We start from the raw sequence: 17,316 nt of genomic DNA, 5'->3' as shown, positions 1-17,316 counted from the left end.
AGCAGGAACCTTAGGCTCTTATGAAGAAAAACAAAATGATGAATTATCCTGAGACCTGACTCTACAGGGACTCTGAGATCCCCCAACCTCTTAAAAAGGGGGGGGGGGAACATTATTTTCAGAGTCTATTTGTTTTACTGCTGGAGATCAGGGGAGCAAAATGTAAGGGCTGTTTGTCAACTCTCAGGCAGAGAATTCCCTAATTCTTTTCTTTCTGGGGTCACAGAACTTGGTCTCCTTGTATCAAAAGAAAATCACTTCACAAAGCACTGCCATTAGAAAGAGGAAAGGCATTGAACAGCACAAAATCCACAACCAACTCATTTGCTTCTGTTCTTTAATTGATTTTTAAGCTGGTGGTTGCTTGCTAGCTATTGGCCCACAAAGTTAGAACCGGTTTCCAGTATAACCATAATGAAATCATTAAATTACATTTTATTTATAATAAAAATATACCCACACAGACACAGACACCCACCCACACACAACACAAACATGCATTCACACAAAAATGCATGTACTTGCAGAACTTGCATATAAATTCACACATACATTCATACACAAACACACAGGCCAGGCGGTGGTGGCGCACGCCTTTAATCCCAGCACTTGGGAGGCAGAGGCAGGCGGATCTCTGTGAGTTCGAGACCAGCCTGGTCTATAAGAGCTAGTTCCAGGACAGGCTCCAAAACCACAGAGAAACCTTGTTTTGAAAAAGCAAAATATATATATAACCATACACAAACACACACAAAAACATATGCTCACACAGTTGCATGAAGGTATATACTCACATGTAACTCTATTCTTACAGACCATCTTTATGTTAAATGCTGAACTCAACCCAGGAAATATGTATTGAAAATATTTTAGGTATTTTGTGACAGATACTGGGGAAAATTCATAATTCATGTTTCATCTTGTTTTCACTTTGAGGCAGGACTATGGTCTTCCTCCCTATATTTAGTCTGAGTAAGATATCCCTCAAAAAAGAATGGACTCTAAAAAGCCATTTCAAGCAGTTCTTTTAAATCCCGTTTCCACTGCCAATGTCCCCACAGATTGTCCAAGCCACCAACTCTCACCCATAGTCAAAGCGCCTAGTTTGGGCTATGAAGGTTCTCCCACTTTCAATCCGGAATCAGTGAGCTCCCACTAGCTCAGGTCAGCTGTTTCTGTGGGGACCCCCATCATGGTCTTAAGCCCTTTGCTTCTCTTTCTTTTTGAATGGTCTCTGGAAGCTAGACCCAGTGCTTAGCTGTGGATCTCTGCATCTGCTTCCATCAGTTGCTGGATAAAGGTTCTGTGATGACAATTAAGGTAGTCATCAATCTGACTACAGGAGAATGTCAGTTCAGGCACCCTCTCCACTATTGCTTAGGGTCTTAGCTGGGGTCATCTTTGTGGATTCCTGGTAATTTTCCTGGTTCCAGGTTTTATTCTAGCCCCATAATGACTCCCACAATCAAGGTATCTCATTACTTGCTCTTCCTCTCTGTCTTTTCCCCATCTTGACTGTTGGGAGCAGTGAGACCCCAGATCCTGAATTTCTTCTAATCCCCTGATCTGAGTGCCTACAGCTGCTCTGAGCATGAGACCTTCAGGAGTTCCTGATGGCAGGAGAATGGTTTCTGGTGGGTTTGGCTGGGGCGTGGCTATCTCTATATAATCTGCCCCTGAACACAATAAAGGGGGCATTCTTGGGGAATTCAAGGATGACACGTGTCGCTGTCTCTCTGTCTGTGTGTATCTGTGTATTTTAACCTCCAGCCCCCTTGCCCGAAGCTCGCGAACTGGGTGCCAGCGCACAGAGCGCAGACACGGGGGCGCATGCGCGGCACTTGACCACACCATTCCCTCATGTTCTCCTCCTCCCTCCTCTTCTCTCCGCTTCTGGTCTTCATTCATCCCCTACCCATGCTCCAAATTTTTTCAGGAGATCTTGTCTACTTCCTCTCCCAGAAAGATTCATGTATTCATCTCTTAGGGTTCCCCTTGTTACCTAGAACAAACCATCGTGAGTGAGGTAATCTAGACCCAGAAAGACAAACATGCTATGAACTCACTCATAAATGGACATTGGATGTAAAGCAAAGGATAACCAGCTTACAGACCATGACCCCAGAGAAGTTAGATAACATGTCTCATTCTTTCATGAGCCAGCAATCTCTTCTCAAAGAAAAAAGAGACCTGGGAAAATAGGACATTTCCTTCTTTTTTTATTCAATACTCATGTAAGCAGTGTAAGACTGTTATGAATCAGTAGCATCACAGAAGATGTGAGTGAGTTGCCCCACCTCCATGCCTTTCCCATGTACATCCAGAAGTGAGGACACTACCAGGAGAAAGCCCAAAGAAAGGCCAGAACAGAAACCAACCTTATGGCATCTGGGCTTAGATTTTGGGCCTTCTGGACTAAGGAAAAATAAATTTATTTTGTTTAGACCATTCAAACTGTGCCATTTTTATGGCAGCTCTAGAAACCAGGTGCTTGATTTATACTATGCCACACACTGTGCTAAGTAACAGTCCACAACAATGATCACCATGGACACAGTTCCTGCCTTTAAGAGATTCCCAGAGGAAGGAGGTAAAGTGTATCAACAGGGCATGCAGAGAAGGAGTTTGGCGTATCTGGGCATACTTCTTCAAGGGTGATGCAAAGATGGCAGCAGCTGGTACTCAGAAAGATCTGCCCCATCTGGTAGAGGGCCAGGAGGCAGAAGAGCCCTGGGTTGACCAGCTCTCATGAAATAAGTCTGGGGAAGCTGAGCTTAACTGGCAGTGGGGACAGATAGGAGTGGACCATTTTACACAGGCGTCTGAGAATATGTCCAGAGTGATCACTTGGCTTTGAAGTTCTGGAGAATTCTAAACAAAAGAGAGGAATTAACTGGAGCTTTGGGGGGGGGGGGGCAACTCTCTGGGTACAGAATCTCCACAGTGCAGAAAAGTCCCCCGGGCCCTTCTGTTCGGGGTCCCCATTACCACTGCTTTCCGGGGCTGGGTGAAATATGTGAGAAAGATGGTTTGATGGAGAAATGGTTATTTTTACAAGCCCAGGAGAACCCGTCCCTTAGGCATGCTTTATAATTGCATTTTCTGCAGCCCGCTAGGAAGAAAGTGCCTACATTATTAGGCGTTCGTGGTTAGAAGGCCATCAAAAGTCACATCCACACAACCCAAGCAGAAGACGCTAAACAAAAAGTGTTGAAAGATGTGCAGAGGCAAGCCACTGACTGAGAACCGCCTTTCTCTGCTGTGGGTTACAGAAATGTTTGCAGCTGATAGATGGCCTGCTAGAGAATGCAGCTCGTTGGGGGTGCGGACGTCCAGTAGGTGTTAGCAATTACGCTCCCGACAGGGCTCAGAGCCACACCTCCGGCATTCTTTTCCAAAGGCTGAGAGTGTTGATGGGAAGGTGATCAATTATGGCGACGACTGGGATTTGTTGGCAAGGAGTCATGCACTCAACATGGTTGTCACTATCCACTCAGAGAGGCACTAAAGGGAGATCAGAGGAGGCTGAGATTTGAAACTGTGGCTGTAGGAAGGGCTGGGTGTGGGAAGGACAAGGGGAAAATCATGTAGGCTGCCAGACACTTGGTATAGTTTATACAATTAGCTCCTTATTCCCCACCCCTGCCCCAATGTAACAGAGCCAACCCAAGCTAAGCACAAGAACCAGTCTTACTGCCTGTGAGTTTCACAAGAGTGACTTTCTGGAACTGAATCAGGCGTTTCTAAGATTTCCTTCGGTTCTTTCTTCTTTCTTTTTCTTGTGGACTATATTCCCTTAGTTGCTACTTGGCATTGCTTCATCCGCCACATAGCACACTGGGATGGAGACACACCTCTTTTTAAATGTGAAACCCCTGAATTTTGAAGAGTCATTGCATATCCCAAGTTGTTGGGGGATCTGCTGCTTAGTTTGCTTTCTCTCTCCAAAGGGGTCTGGGTTGAACTTTCCTCTCTGATCTTCACTACAGATTTTTCTGTACACCCCTCCCAGGCAGGGGTCTCCCTGGTTATCAGTGGGAACTCTTCAGGGACACTTAAAACAGAGCATGCTCCAGGGGTCTGCTGGAAAAGCAAGAGGCATGCTTGCCCTCTGACTGCAGAGATTAGTAAATAGTAAATTATGCTAACTCCGTCTGTGTTATTTGGCATGCTATTGTAGAAGGTTAGCATGGAAAACATGGGATTTTGGTAATAGAATACCTCTTAAATATAAAAATGGAGGACATTGTTAAATAAAGAGAGGAATGGGGAAATTGTTCCAAGGTGGAATTGTCATTTGTCAGAGAGATATTTAGACAACTTCTCCGTCTCGCACATCTTTCTCTTGCTGACGTAGTTTTAATTCTTTCATGTGAAAACTGTTCTTGTTCTTTAACACTGTGAATTAGCAGCTTCCTGTAGCTGCTTCCAATTCTGAGGGGGCAAAACCTTGTTCATATCCTCCCCACAAGTCAGAAAACCCAAAGGAAAATGGACAAGTCAAAACGTGTCAAACAATAGGTTCAGTCTTAGAAAGTTTTGTTTCTCTTATGTTTGTGGCTTCTTCAGTTACAAATGTGATTAGGTATTTAAATTAAATTATGATTAACATGAAACTCTTCCAGTCTTTCCTTTGTGGTTCCAGATTTCCTTTTGCCTTTCCACACCTATGCATTAAAAAAGAATTGTTGAACAGATTTAGGATGCCTTCCTCAGGTGCTGAGCTTAAACCCCAGAACACTCGGTCACTTGTAGGTACTTTGATTTCAGAAGTAATTTTGTTTTATTTGCACAATACAAATGGAAGAATTTTGCTCTTTTCCTATTGGTAAGTTATATTTTCTTTGCTCCTTATTCTTTCAAAAGATTCCCTTCTCTCTTCAACATTCCTTAATGCCTTGGCTTCAAACATGCATAAAACATTTTCTTTGAAGCAAGTCTCTTACTTAGCCAAACCAAATGAGTGTGTTACAAAACAGTGTTAAGGCTGAGTTTTAAAACCGCCAAGAATGGACAGTATAATTAATTAACTTACATTCTTAAGCCAGGATGCTTAGAGGGCTAGCTAGACTAAATCATAACTGCTTGGCATTGATTTTGAATTGTGTAGAGGGCGTAACAGCTCAGCTCAACTGCAGTTTTCCCTACTTTCCTTCCTCTGTCTTCTTGATAATCTAGACTTGGGCGGTGACACCACTTGGGACCTTTACAGGCGAGGAATGAGCTTTAGTGCTGATAAGAGATTGACTCAGTAAAGTTGGTTTGTGGAACTTGAAGTTTGGGCTCTGTTGGGAAGTTCTAAGCCTATCGGGTTCCCTTTTTGCCTCCCAGAAAACTGTATGCCTGAGAAAGATCTTTCTTTGATCCTTTAAGGGTCCCTTTGTGGGTCTCCATTGGATGATGTTTGGGGAAGGAGATAGCATATTTATGAACAACAGCACGGAGCCCCCTGAGATGGTTACATGCACACTTTCAAATCTCAGGCTCGCCTCTATGTCTTTACCTGTAAAATGGGGACAAAAGCAGCACACACAGCCCAGGAATGTCATAAGAATTGTATTGATCTGTGCAGACTGTTGACTGTTCTGATTGATAGAGAGAGAAGTGAGCTCTAATTTTATTTCTCTGACCTTTCTTCATTTCAATGTCAAAGCAATCATTTCTTCAAAATTTAATAAATGCCTATATACTACTCTAGATAAAGTTGGCTTTCATGGTCACAAGGAAGTCCTTTGCTTGTCACAGTTCTCTCTTATTTTTAAAAAACAATCTCTCTTTTTTTTCATTTTACAACCAGTCCTAGTTCCCACCCCCTTCCCTCCTCCCATTCCTTCCACCTTCCCTCATTCCCATCCACTCCTCAGAGGGGATAAGGCACATGGCTGGGGGGAAGGGCCAAGGCTCTCCCTACTATATCTAGGCTGAACAAGGTATATCTCCAAAGAGAATGGGTTCCCCAAAAGCCAGTACAAGCAGAAGGGATAAATACTAGTGCCACTGCCAGGGGTCCCGCAGTCCGCCCGAGCCATACAACTGTCACTCACATTCAGAGGGACCAGTTTGGCCTGATGCTGGCTAAACTTTCTGGTGATGGTTAAAATGCATAACAACAGGATAAATGCTAATTATATGTATGATAAAGAAGTAGATGAGTAACATTTTCCTAGGTGGATGACAGATGAGCAGGGTGTGAGGTGCCAGATAGAGGGTTGCGTGTCGAGGCAGAAGATTTGCAGGTGTTCAATGCCCTGCACAGGGTATTTCATGTATGCAGCAAAAGGCATGCTCTGTTGCATGCAGGCCATTGCTCTGTGGCGTTAACTATTACTTCTCCCACTACTCATTTACTTTAGTTATCTCATTATCACCATGTAACATAGCACAGATAGAGAAGATGAGGTTCAGAACCCAGCTGACCGGGCTGATGATGAGCACAGATGAGAACTAACTCAGACAGTTTGGCTCTAGAGCCTTGGCTTTTTCCATCATGCTGGACTGCTTTGAAGTGTGGGTCTAATCCTGCAGAAAAAGGAACTCTCCTTATTGATCCTAGGAAATTCTAGGTTGTGGCCTTGTTGCCACTTAGAAAGATTGTTTTAGTGGCATCATTTGATGTATCAGAAGGGGGCAGGCTGAGGGTGGAACAATTAACTGAGGTGCAGGGAATGATGGCTGTATCAGTCATGATAGGTGACACATTTTCAAGGTGAGTTTGGAGACACGTTGGTGAGGGTGGAAGGGAGGAGGCAAGACAAGGTGAAGTTCACTTTAGTTTTCAACGTGGGTGTTCAACTGCGTGGTTGGGTCATTAATGCTCCAGAAGCAGCCATGTGGAAAGGAGTGGGGATTAAATAAGCAAGAGGCAAGTTCTCCTAAATCCAGGAAATATAAAATGCATCATTAGATAAGAATAGTTATACAGCTTCTCAGCTTGAACCCCTAAACACCTGCAGAATTGGTAGGGATGAATGATGGAATGGGGGTTCTATATTTAAGAATCAAGTGGAAAAAGAGGTTAACAGGGGCACAGAGACCTGGATTGCAAATATTAAACGTCCTGCTCTTATGATGCAAATGAGCCCTCCTGGAACATAGCAATGGAAAGAGCTGGTGCACAAAGGGTGTCTTCCAAATAGACGCAGACCCCACACGCTGTGAAGTCATAGCACATTTGCAACAGGGCTCTCACTACCTCCATAATCCTATACATAGAAGCAGCAAGGGAGGGAACATAGAGAACAAACGAAACAAAGACAACCAGATCTGCTCTTTGTTCTTTTCATAGGCTGCCTTCCACTCACACCTACTTCCCATCATACATGATCTTTTCTTCCCCCTGCACCGTTATGCTTGTCTCCAGTTAAAATTAGTCCCAGGAGTCTGATCACAGGATTTGGCATTTGGGGGAAGGAGAAGGAATGGCGCAGAACCAGGACTATGAGCAAATTGTCCTAAGTGAAAAGAAGAGCAAGTCTATAACTTAGCAGTAGCCACCTGAAGTTATGTTCACAAAGCTGCCTTACGCACCCAGTTCAAGGTCAGCCTGGTCTACTAGTCTACAGAGTGAGTTCCAAGACAGCCAGAGAAACCCTGCCTTGAACCCCCCCCCCCCAAAAAAAAAGAAAAAGAAAAAAAGAAGAAGTCTTGAAGCATTGCAGGCTGCTTGGACTGCAGATTGGAATACAGTTATGTCTTTGGGAAGAAGTGAATTTACTGTGCTTGAATGCAAAATGAATCCGCACAGAATGGCAATTCTGTATGGCTAAGCCCGTTAGAACTTTATTTTACTTCTTTCATCTCCTTGGAGTCTATGGGATGCCATTAATGTTACCAGCTGCATGGCTTTCTCTGAATACCAACAGCAGTGGGGAAAAACACCCACCCTCCGCAGCTATTGGCTCTCTAGCTTTCCACTTAGCCAGCTATTGTGTTGCCAAGGTAAATGGGAAACAGGCTCCCACGATAACAGCAATTTCCCAAATGCCCTGTTAATTTTCAGTAAACCAAAATAAAATGTGTTATTATTTATTAAGAATATGCACTACGTACGGTTTCCAGATGATAAGTATTTCAGTAAAGTACCACACGGAGAACAATTTGAGCTGACTTGCAAGCTGTAACCTTAAAGTAATGGGTATAGCTCAGGGTCAAAATTGTCACTTTTATTGGGTTAATTCAATGTTCATGGTTTACAGACTATGATATAGGACCAGTGAAAAGTTTTTCCATCCCCAGGATCAGCTGCATTATACATATAATTTTATGTAAAAAAGTAGCGTCCCATATATCATTATTTATTTATAATGACATTTACCAAACAACTGCATGGCACAGAATGATAGTACCGTCTGGGGTATAGAACAGGGGGCACAGATTCCAAAGTCTGGATTGGAGACAACTCCTTCAATTATATTAACTTTAGAAGCATAAAGGGGAAATATAATCTCTCAGTTGCAAGACAGCATGTTATTATTTTACAAATAAAGTATGAGAATTTGAAGGATCCCAGGTTTGGAGACCATTTTTAATTTTTTCCAGAGCAGTTCATACATATGGCAAGAACATGTTTATTTGTTTGGCCCCCGAGTCTCACTTTGGATCATGAAAGGCACAAATGGAACTTCTGATTCCTAGAAACTTCCATCTCTGAGACAGAAGAATGGCCTTCCAGGGACTCGGGGTGACAGGCCCTGCTCTGAGCCTGGTCCACAGCAGACCTCTTCTCAGGACCAACTGCTTCGGTGGCTTTATTTTCTTTCCTATGTCTTAGGTTTTCATAGCTGGGTCTCTGGTGTCCTAAACCTAGCGCCATCAGGACCAGGGAGGCTTCACCTCCAGCCCCTGCTCTCTGTTGGTTGCCTTGCTATTGAGATGTTTGCCCACACCGAGGTCTGGAACCCTGCAAACAGCTCTGGGCTGTGTCACCACCTCCAACCCAGAGGTGAAACCCTGTTGTCCTCACAGCTTCGGGTTACTGGATTAGAATTCCTGTAGGGTTTGACTATTTTCTTTAAAGAAGAGGAAGTTGTCTTGCTTTCAGAAAAAAAAATTACACAGACAGCAATACGGACTTATTTAGGAAATCAGAAATCTCCTGTGCCCAAATTACACAAATATTCACTGCATAGTGATAGTTATCGGTAATATTTTGAGGTTTACTCTTCAAGAAAAAATTCACTGCACACACAAACACACACACCACCTCTTCTTACAAAATAAGGTTAAAACTAAATTATAAGTATACACACACAAATAGCTAGCTTTGCAATCTGAACATGCATTTTTCTTACATGGTGCTCTGTAAAACACACTCTGATATTATTTTAATGGTTGGTTAGGATTCTGGTTTACTTTGAGCCATTTTTCAAAATTCAAGGAGAATGCATCGTTATGCATCTGCAGCTTTCATTACTACATCTTGTTTTTCTAGCATCCTTCATCTGAAACCTGTGGCTGCATATCTGTCCAAAGGGGAAATTGTTCTTATAATGCAATAAGTGGGGTATGCCTTAGCGCTGGTTTGCAGTTTTGTCCCCATGTTTGTGGTGCTGGGGTTTGAATCCAGGACATTTACAAACACTAAGGCAAATACTCTACCCCCGAGCTATGCCCAAGTCACTACATTTTGGAGACAGGATCTGGCTCAGTAGGATCTGTAGGTCTGACTGGTCTCAGACTTACAATTGTTTTACTTCAGCTTCTTGAACACTGGGTTTGTAGGTCTGTGCCACCAGGCCCGGAGTCACCAGGTTTTAACAGCAGAAAATGTCATTCAGTGATTTGGGAGTGAGGTTTCTGATTCTTAAGAATGCCTGCAGGGACTCTGCTTCATGTTCTGTAGATGGTGTTCTACGTGACAGGGCCCTAAAGGTGCCTCCTGGCTATTGCCCTGACAGCCCTCTGTGGGAAGCCTATAGACTGGACACAGCTCATAGCTGGCAGCTCAGTTCTCAGCTCATTGCTAGGGAGAGATCCTGGGCTTCTTGGAATGTATTAGATTTCCTTCTTAGTACGTGTTCAATGCTCAAGTGCGGCTGTGCACTTTTGGGTTGGCATCTACCCCATTGAACTGAGGGTTTCCTGAGGATAACAAGTATGTCTTTGTTATGTATGGCCCCAAGAACAGTGTGAAATCAGACATGAATGGATGTTGTATGAATGGGGAAAAGAATGAGAAAGAAGGAAAGAGGAAAAAAACAGAAGAAAGGAAGGGAGGAAGGAGGGAAAGAAGGAGAGAGGAAGGGAGGAAGGGAAAGGAAGGAGGAAGAGAGGAAAGAGGAAGAGAGGAAGGGAAGGAGAAAGAGATGAAGGAAGGAGGAAGAGAGGAAGGAAGGAAGAAAGGAAGGAAGGAAGAAAAGAAGAAGGGAGGAAGACAGGAGGGAAGGAAGGAGGAAGAAAGGAAGAAGGAAGAGAGAAAGAAAGGAAGGAGTAAGGAACAAATCTCCCATAGAGGAGAGCATTTCTCAAAGCCTTTAAGGCCTTAAATTCTATTTGATGCATGCTGCATTCTTTCTTGATATCACAGCAGTTCATTGACCCCCCCCCCATGCCCTTATGAAATATTGTATTTTACAATTTATTCAGCAGCTGTGAGATCAGAGTAATTAAGGTAGAACCTGTAAGAGCATGGCAGTTGGGATGAAGATTATCAAAGGATTCAAGCCAACATAGTCTGGGGAGCAAATGGTGGAGATGGAACAGTGTAGTTTCATACAGCTCAAGGAGAGATGGGACGTAAGAACAGCTTGTGTTCTGGGTTAATGGTGTCACACACTGAACAGATCAACTTGTGTGCTGGTAGGTGTCAGGGTTATAGTTCTGGATGGCGGAATGGTATTTCATGATGAAGCAGGGATTCTCTTTACTTCACCAGTCATAGGAAGTGTGTGTTCAGAGCCAGGATGTATGCACATTTAGCTAGTAGGGTGAATGTAAGGTCACAAATTAGTTGCTTATCATAAAAGCACAGCAGGGTATGTAACGCCCAGCTGTGGAACAAGGTAGCAGGAGTGAATAATGGAAAAGGGGTCTTATGTGAGATGTATTTGATATCTAGAATGCATTGACTTTTGCAGCTGCATAAATATGGTTAGGAGAACAAGCATCATTCTTGTAGGTTTCTGTTCTATGAAACGCACAGCACATTGACAGAAGTGATTTGCCAAGGGTATGTGTGGAGGACATTGGTGCCTTGGTGGTTGATTGCCCAGGCTGGAATCTGGGCTTACACTGTTCTTCCCTCCCATAAAGTTGCATATGGTAAGCAGATAGATATGTTCTCATTTGCTTTGCTCCTGCTGAAGTGTCCTAGGAGGACAGTATCATGGGAAGTAAACAAGTAAGACATCCTATAGGATGTCCCTGGGACTCCAGCCCTATGTTTATATTTTGCTCTTCATTAGGTAGGGAGGAAGCAGAGGAAAAGAATCTAGCTACTGTGTGGTTCTAATCTTAGGGTTAGTCTCACGTAAGTACTGTGTATGAACGTGTTCACTTGTCTTTGAGAACTGTGAAAATACAGGTAGAGGATAAGCATAGTACATTTAACACACACACACACACACACACACACACACACACACACACTCCTCAAATTGAAGAGAACCCCAATGAAAAGGAGGAAACTATAGCATCAACAGACATATGGAGCTTCCAAAACCTTGCACAATTAGAAGCCAATCCCTTCTTCTTTCCTCCACCTTAACAAAACATCGCTCTGGTATTTGAGTGGCATCATCTGCAGACACCTCCTGGAGGTAACTGACAGGTCACCTGATTAAAACTGAAAAGGACAGAAAACTTCCTGCAGGTGCTGAGGAAGGTGGGAGGTGCTCCCATTTTTCCCATCGCACTTCCCTCCCCTGGCACTCTGAGCACAACCTCATCTGTCTGCTCCCAACACAGTCTCATCCCAGAGGTGCCACTTATTTTTGCCAAGTGGATCCTCTCTTCTTCAGCATGTACCTTCAAATTAAGCAGTGACCTCTCACTTATCATCAGTTCTGATACCAGGCTGGCTGTGATCTGGCCCCAAAGCATGTCTTCTGATTCATGCCAATGACAACCAGGGCTCCTCAATAGAGGGAAGGAGCCCTTTGCTCCTCTGTTCTTGTCATCAAAGCCAAAGAAGCTCTCTTTCCTCGGGGCAACATCTGGCCAGAATTTATATGGTAGGCATGGAAATACTATTTTCTACATATTATGATTTCTGTCTATGGCTATGCTGAAAATGGCACTCTGCCACCACTAGAAACTAACCATGTCATTTTTCTCATGTCAACAAGCTTCGTGCCAATAATGATTTCCTGTAATTCCTTCCCTGTTTTAGAGGGAATGGCTGTTCCACTGGCAATGCACTTAAGGAAAAAAAGTCCCTTCATCTGGGTGCTGATACAGAACCCTTCGGGAGTCATCCTCACACTGATCTTCACTGTACCCAATTTATCATTTTCAGTACCCCTTTCATAACCACTGACAAGACAACCGCAGTTCCCAAACCTCTCTGAGATGCTCTGCGTTCTCGTTTGTAAATGTCCCATACCATGGATGTTTAATCTGCCCCACGAAGCACTGCATTCCGTTATCTTCTAATCCAGCCCTTCTCAAATTTTGACGGCACAAGTTGAACATGACCAAACTATTTGAGAAAATTCGACACAAATGTTTTCTAGTTAGGTTCCCAGTAAAGTGTTTCTTCTCTAGGAGTCCAAGAGCAGCATCTTTGCTGTCAACATTTGTATAGATATTTAAGTCTTTTCACTGTCTAACAAAATGGAACAGGAGGAAATGTTTATAGTATTCTAGGGCTTCTCTAGGTTGCAACTCCAAAGTCTTTCACATTCTTCCCACAAAACAGTTAAAAATGTGTAGAGTCACATGAATGGGTTTCTCACAGCAGCAGCAATGATTCCATTTCTGGTACCAAATCTGTACTGGCAGGATTTTTCAAGAGCACCAATAGAAAATGTAGATTTTCCTCTTAGAATATGTATACATTTATATACATGCGCATAGTATATCACTATGGCTCAGTGGTTAAGAGCACTGACTGCTCTCCCAAAGGTCCTGAGTTCAACTCCCTGCAACCACATGGTGACTCACAACCATTTGTAATGAGATCTGGCACCCTCTTGAGGAAGTCACCCTCATCAACTTAGACCATGAAACCCAATATGGATAAGTACAGCAGAACTGCCATATACTTGCTGCGCATGCATGCTTCAGCGGGGCCAGGGCATAAATTTCATTTCTTCATTTTCATATAATATATTACATATATGTGTGTATATATGTATATACATATATTGTACTTATATATATTCATATACAACAAAAGAAGAATTGTTAGAATGGCTTATATGATAGTGGCTGAGTTGTCCAACAGTAACTATTTCCATGTTGGAGGAAGAAATAATTCAGTTGTTGCTCAGTCCAAGAATCTGCATACCTCAACAAGTCCAGTTCTGGTACTTAAGGCTTTAAAGTTCCGTGGACAGTTACTAGGACTGATTCCACACTGGAAGGTCAATGAAGGTATTATCTAATGTCATTCAAAGGTATAGTCATACTAGAAGTAGCAGCAGGTGCACTTGCTCAGAAAGAATTAAAGACTTGTACTCTTTGTCTTTCACAAATACACAAACACGTTTCTTTGAAATTCTTGGTATCTGAGCTGTCTGCCAAGAGTAGAGCAGACATTAAGGAGTGTCTTGATCTCAGCTGATCCTCTACGGGAGTTCCCTCACAGACACAATTAAAGGTGTGTCTCCTAAGCAACTCTATATCTAGCTAAGCTGACAGTCAGAACCAGCAGTCATAGCTGTCAACTCCCAGCTTAGATACTGAACATTTTGCTTATTTCATGTGTCTTTTATCCTACCAAGCGAGTCTCTGCATTGCATTCTCTAAAGTTCTCAGTGTGTAAACTAGGTTAAATGAATGATCAATATTCATATTCCACCACTTCACTTCTAGTTACAGAGGAAATACAGAATCTAGTTAAGAAAACTGCTTCTAGAGCCCAATGGCTAGGTTCAAATCCCAAGGCCAGTGCTTGTCCAGAAAGGCTCTAGCGAATTGTACGTTTCTGCGTTTCAATGTACTCAGCTATAGCATAAATAACCATAGTATTCACAACACTGGCATATTGTGGCTAAGATTTAATCTGTTTAACAAATTAAAAGATTTAAATTGTGTCTACAATCCATCAAATATTCAATGTTAGAAATTTTACTTTTAGATTTCTTTCCTGTGAAACTTTAATTTTTTGATAATAATAACATCAAACATAAAAACAGTTTCTATATTTATTTGCACAGTTTCCCATGTACTTGCGGGTAATTTATCTCCAATTTCTCTCAATAAACCTCTTTTCAATCACATTAAAAGGCAGTTGGGAGTATGTCAATGCCATGCTCATGAGCTCTTTCCCAGAGTCATGGAAACCGTTGTGGATGTCAGAGTTACTTTTTCTTCCTTGATCAATAGTCTTGTCAAGTCCCTTAACCTCTCCCTTGCATCTGATCCCATTTCCAACACCTACATTCCCCCCTTCTTCCCATTTCTCCTCCTTTTATCAGAATATAACGTTTTGAAAAGAGGTGAAAGTAATGTTTTTTTCTTCCAGTTTCTGAAAGTCTGAAACAGTCTCTTTTCTATTGCCACGCTTGGTGATAGTTAGTTCTAGTTTAAAACTATATTCTCTCTGGATTTTGAAATTTTCACTCCACTGTCTCCTATGCCACTGTCGAGAAGTTCAAAACCATTGTAACATTGATATTCTGTATGTATCCAGATCTTTTCCACGGAAACTGTCAGTATTTTAGCCTAACTCCCAGAATTCAGAATTCCACCATGATGTGTCTGTGTCATTTATAAGGGAAAAGAACTTGGACCTTCAGTTTAATTGTGCTGAAATACAATTCCATTCACCACCACCTCCTACTACTACTACTCTTCTTTCTGGCATTCTTGTCATTTGCATTGAAACGGTCCCTTTTAGTTTGAGATCCTTTGTCTTCTCCTTGCACTAATTTTAAGTGAGCTGTGCATCCTCTGGGCATTTTATTTTATTTTAGCTTAAAAGGGGGTTTTGTGAACCTCTGGATATCTTTTTCTTCCTACTAATGTGTCTTGTTTTTATTTCATTGTGAAAGATATCTTTCATTTTTTTGAAGGACTTTAATAATGGTCACCTAAAATGGTTTTATATTCTATAGAATTCTTTATGTATTTTTGTGATTTCCATTTTGGTTTAGTGTTGTAAGGAGGCTGTTTGTTTGTTTCCTGGTTGCCCAGACTCCCAAAATAGCCACACACACACACACACACACACACACACACACACACACTGTATTAATTAAATCACTGCTAGGCCCATTAGCTCTAGCTTCTTATTGGCTAATTCTTACATCTTAATTTAAACCATTTCTATTAATCTGTGTATTGCCACAAGGCTGTGGCTTACTGGGTAAAGTTCCAGCATCTGTCTCTAGCAGGGCTACATGGCTTCTCTGACTCCACCTTCTTTCTCCCAGCATTCAGTTTAATTTTCCCCACCTAGCTCTCTTCTGCTCTGCTCTGCTATCAGCTCAAAGCAGTTTCTTTATTCACCAATAGTATTCACAGCACACAGAGGGAAATCCCATATCAGTTTAGTATGTGTCTTTTGCTCTGAAAGACTTACCTTAATGATTGTTTCTGCATTTATAGAAGAAACATCTCTCATTTATATTATTCTGGTGGGAATTTCCAAAAGTTTAGAAGTCTATATTGCTTGATATTAGTTCAAACAATACAGACCTTAAATAAATACAGCTATATAAATAGTTCTTGCAGACTATAGAAAAGGCTATCAACAAAAATAAGATAGCAGCAAAGAAGGACTTGATTTGAAATGATTCATCAAATCATGTTTCTCTGAGAAAGTACCACTGAACCTGAGCCCTGAGACAGGTGAGAGTTTAGTCAGCCAAAGAGTGCAGAGAGTACATTCAACGTAGATGGCTTGGTAGTCAGGACTCTGGGCTGAAAGGGGCAAAGCTTAAGCTCAAGTTCATATAAATAGGAAGTGTGAGACCTGGACATCTCTAGACTTGATTGGATTGCAGTGATTTCGCAAGCCTTCCATCCCAGTCATTTTCTTTCCATCTCCAGGTTCTTTGTGTCTTCTCGACTTCAGGTACTTCATTTGATCTCTAGATTGGATCCTAGAAATCACAGGTCTACAAGATAATTATAGCCTCTGTCTCAGATTTTTTTTTTTAAAAAAAGACTCCTTTAAGAAAATCACAGCACTTAAACGGCATTCCCCCCCCCCCCCCTTTTTTGCATATAATCACAATGTGGAATTCTGTGTTGGGCAAGACATGGGTCCAGATGTATGATCAAAAGATAATTCACCCCATACAATATACTTAATGATACATAACATCTCAGAAACAGTGAGAGATAAGATTCGAGAGATGTAGCATATTTAAAGCTGAATCTTGCAGGCAATATTTAACATTTAAAATTATATAAACCAAAGTGAGAAGCTATGGTGGATTTTGCTCAAAGAATGATATAATTACTTTAAAGGTCCCCAAGTTTCTAAGGAAGCAATCTTTAGTGTCCCCTAGTATGTATCAGCAGTGTGTCCCCTACTATACGTCAGCAGTTACCACCATCACCCGACAGCTAGCTGTAGTTTCACAACTAGAGTCACCTTTAGAATCTGTCGTCAAGGTGTCACCCATATAAAGTGAGTCACTAAGTCCCAAAGATGCTCTTTCCTCGAATCTCTCGACTTTTGCTCTTCATTCCAATTTGTACAGATTGCCGTCCTTGAAGACCCTTATCTGTGATATAGGTTCTTGTCATTGTCCTCTAACTGCTTCCATTTTATTTTGTCCTGACTTCTGAGTTATCACACATGGTACTGTCAGATTGTTCTTTCAAAGATACCACTATCTTCATGTCACCCATCTATGTGATAGGCTATGATGGTCCCTATCAGTTAATAAATCACATTCACAATGCTCAGTCCAGCATCCAGCCTCCCATCATCTGGCTCTGTTGTATCTGTCTAGCCTTTTTGCCCATTTTCATACATCAACCAAAGACTGTTTAAGACGCGACTCCCCAGACCTACCACTCTAGGAGTGAGAGGAATCACTTTCTGGTCATAAAATGCCAGAAAGCAAATTGCTAGTCTGAGAAGCTACAGCAAGACAAAGGACAACCAAAAATGTGATCATAGCTAATTGTGTGGTCAAGATGGCCTTTCTTTGTATCATGGCCAGGAGAAGATGTCAAGGTGAGGCACTGACAGGAAGG

The sequence above is a fragment of the Microtus oregoni genome, unplaced genomic scaffold (assembly GCF_018167655.1).
Source record: "Microtus oregoni isolate MIOR12 unplaced genomic scaffold, Mior012 000000F_ref0000247, whole genome shotgun sequence".
Taxonomy (NCBI): Eukaryota; Metazoa; Chordata; class Mammalia; order Rodentia; family Cricetidae; genus Microtus; species Microtus oregoni.
This window is presented reverse-complemented; position numbering follows the sequence as displayed.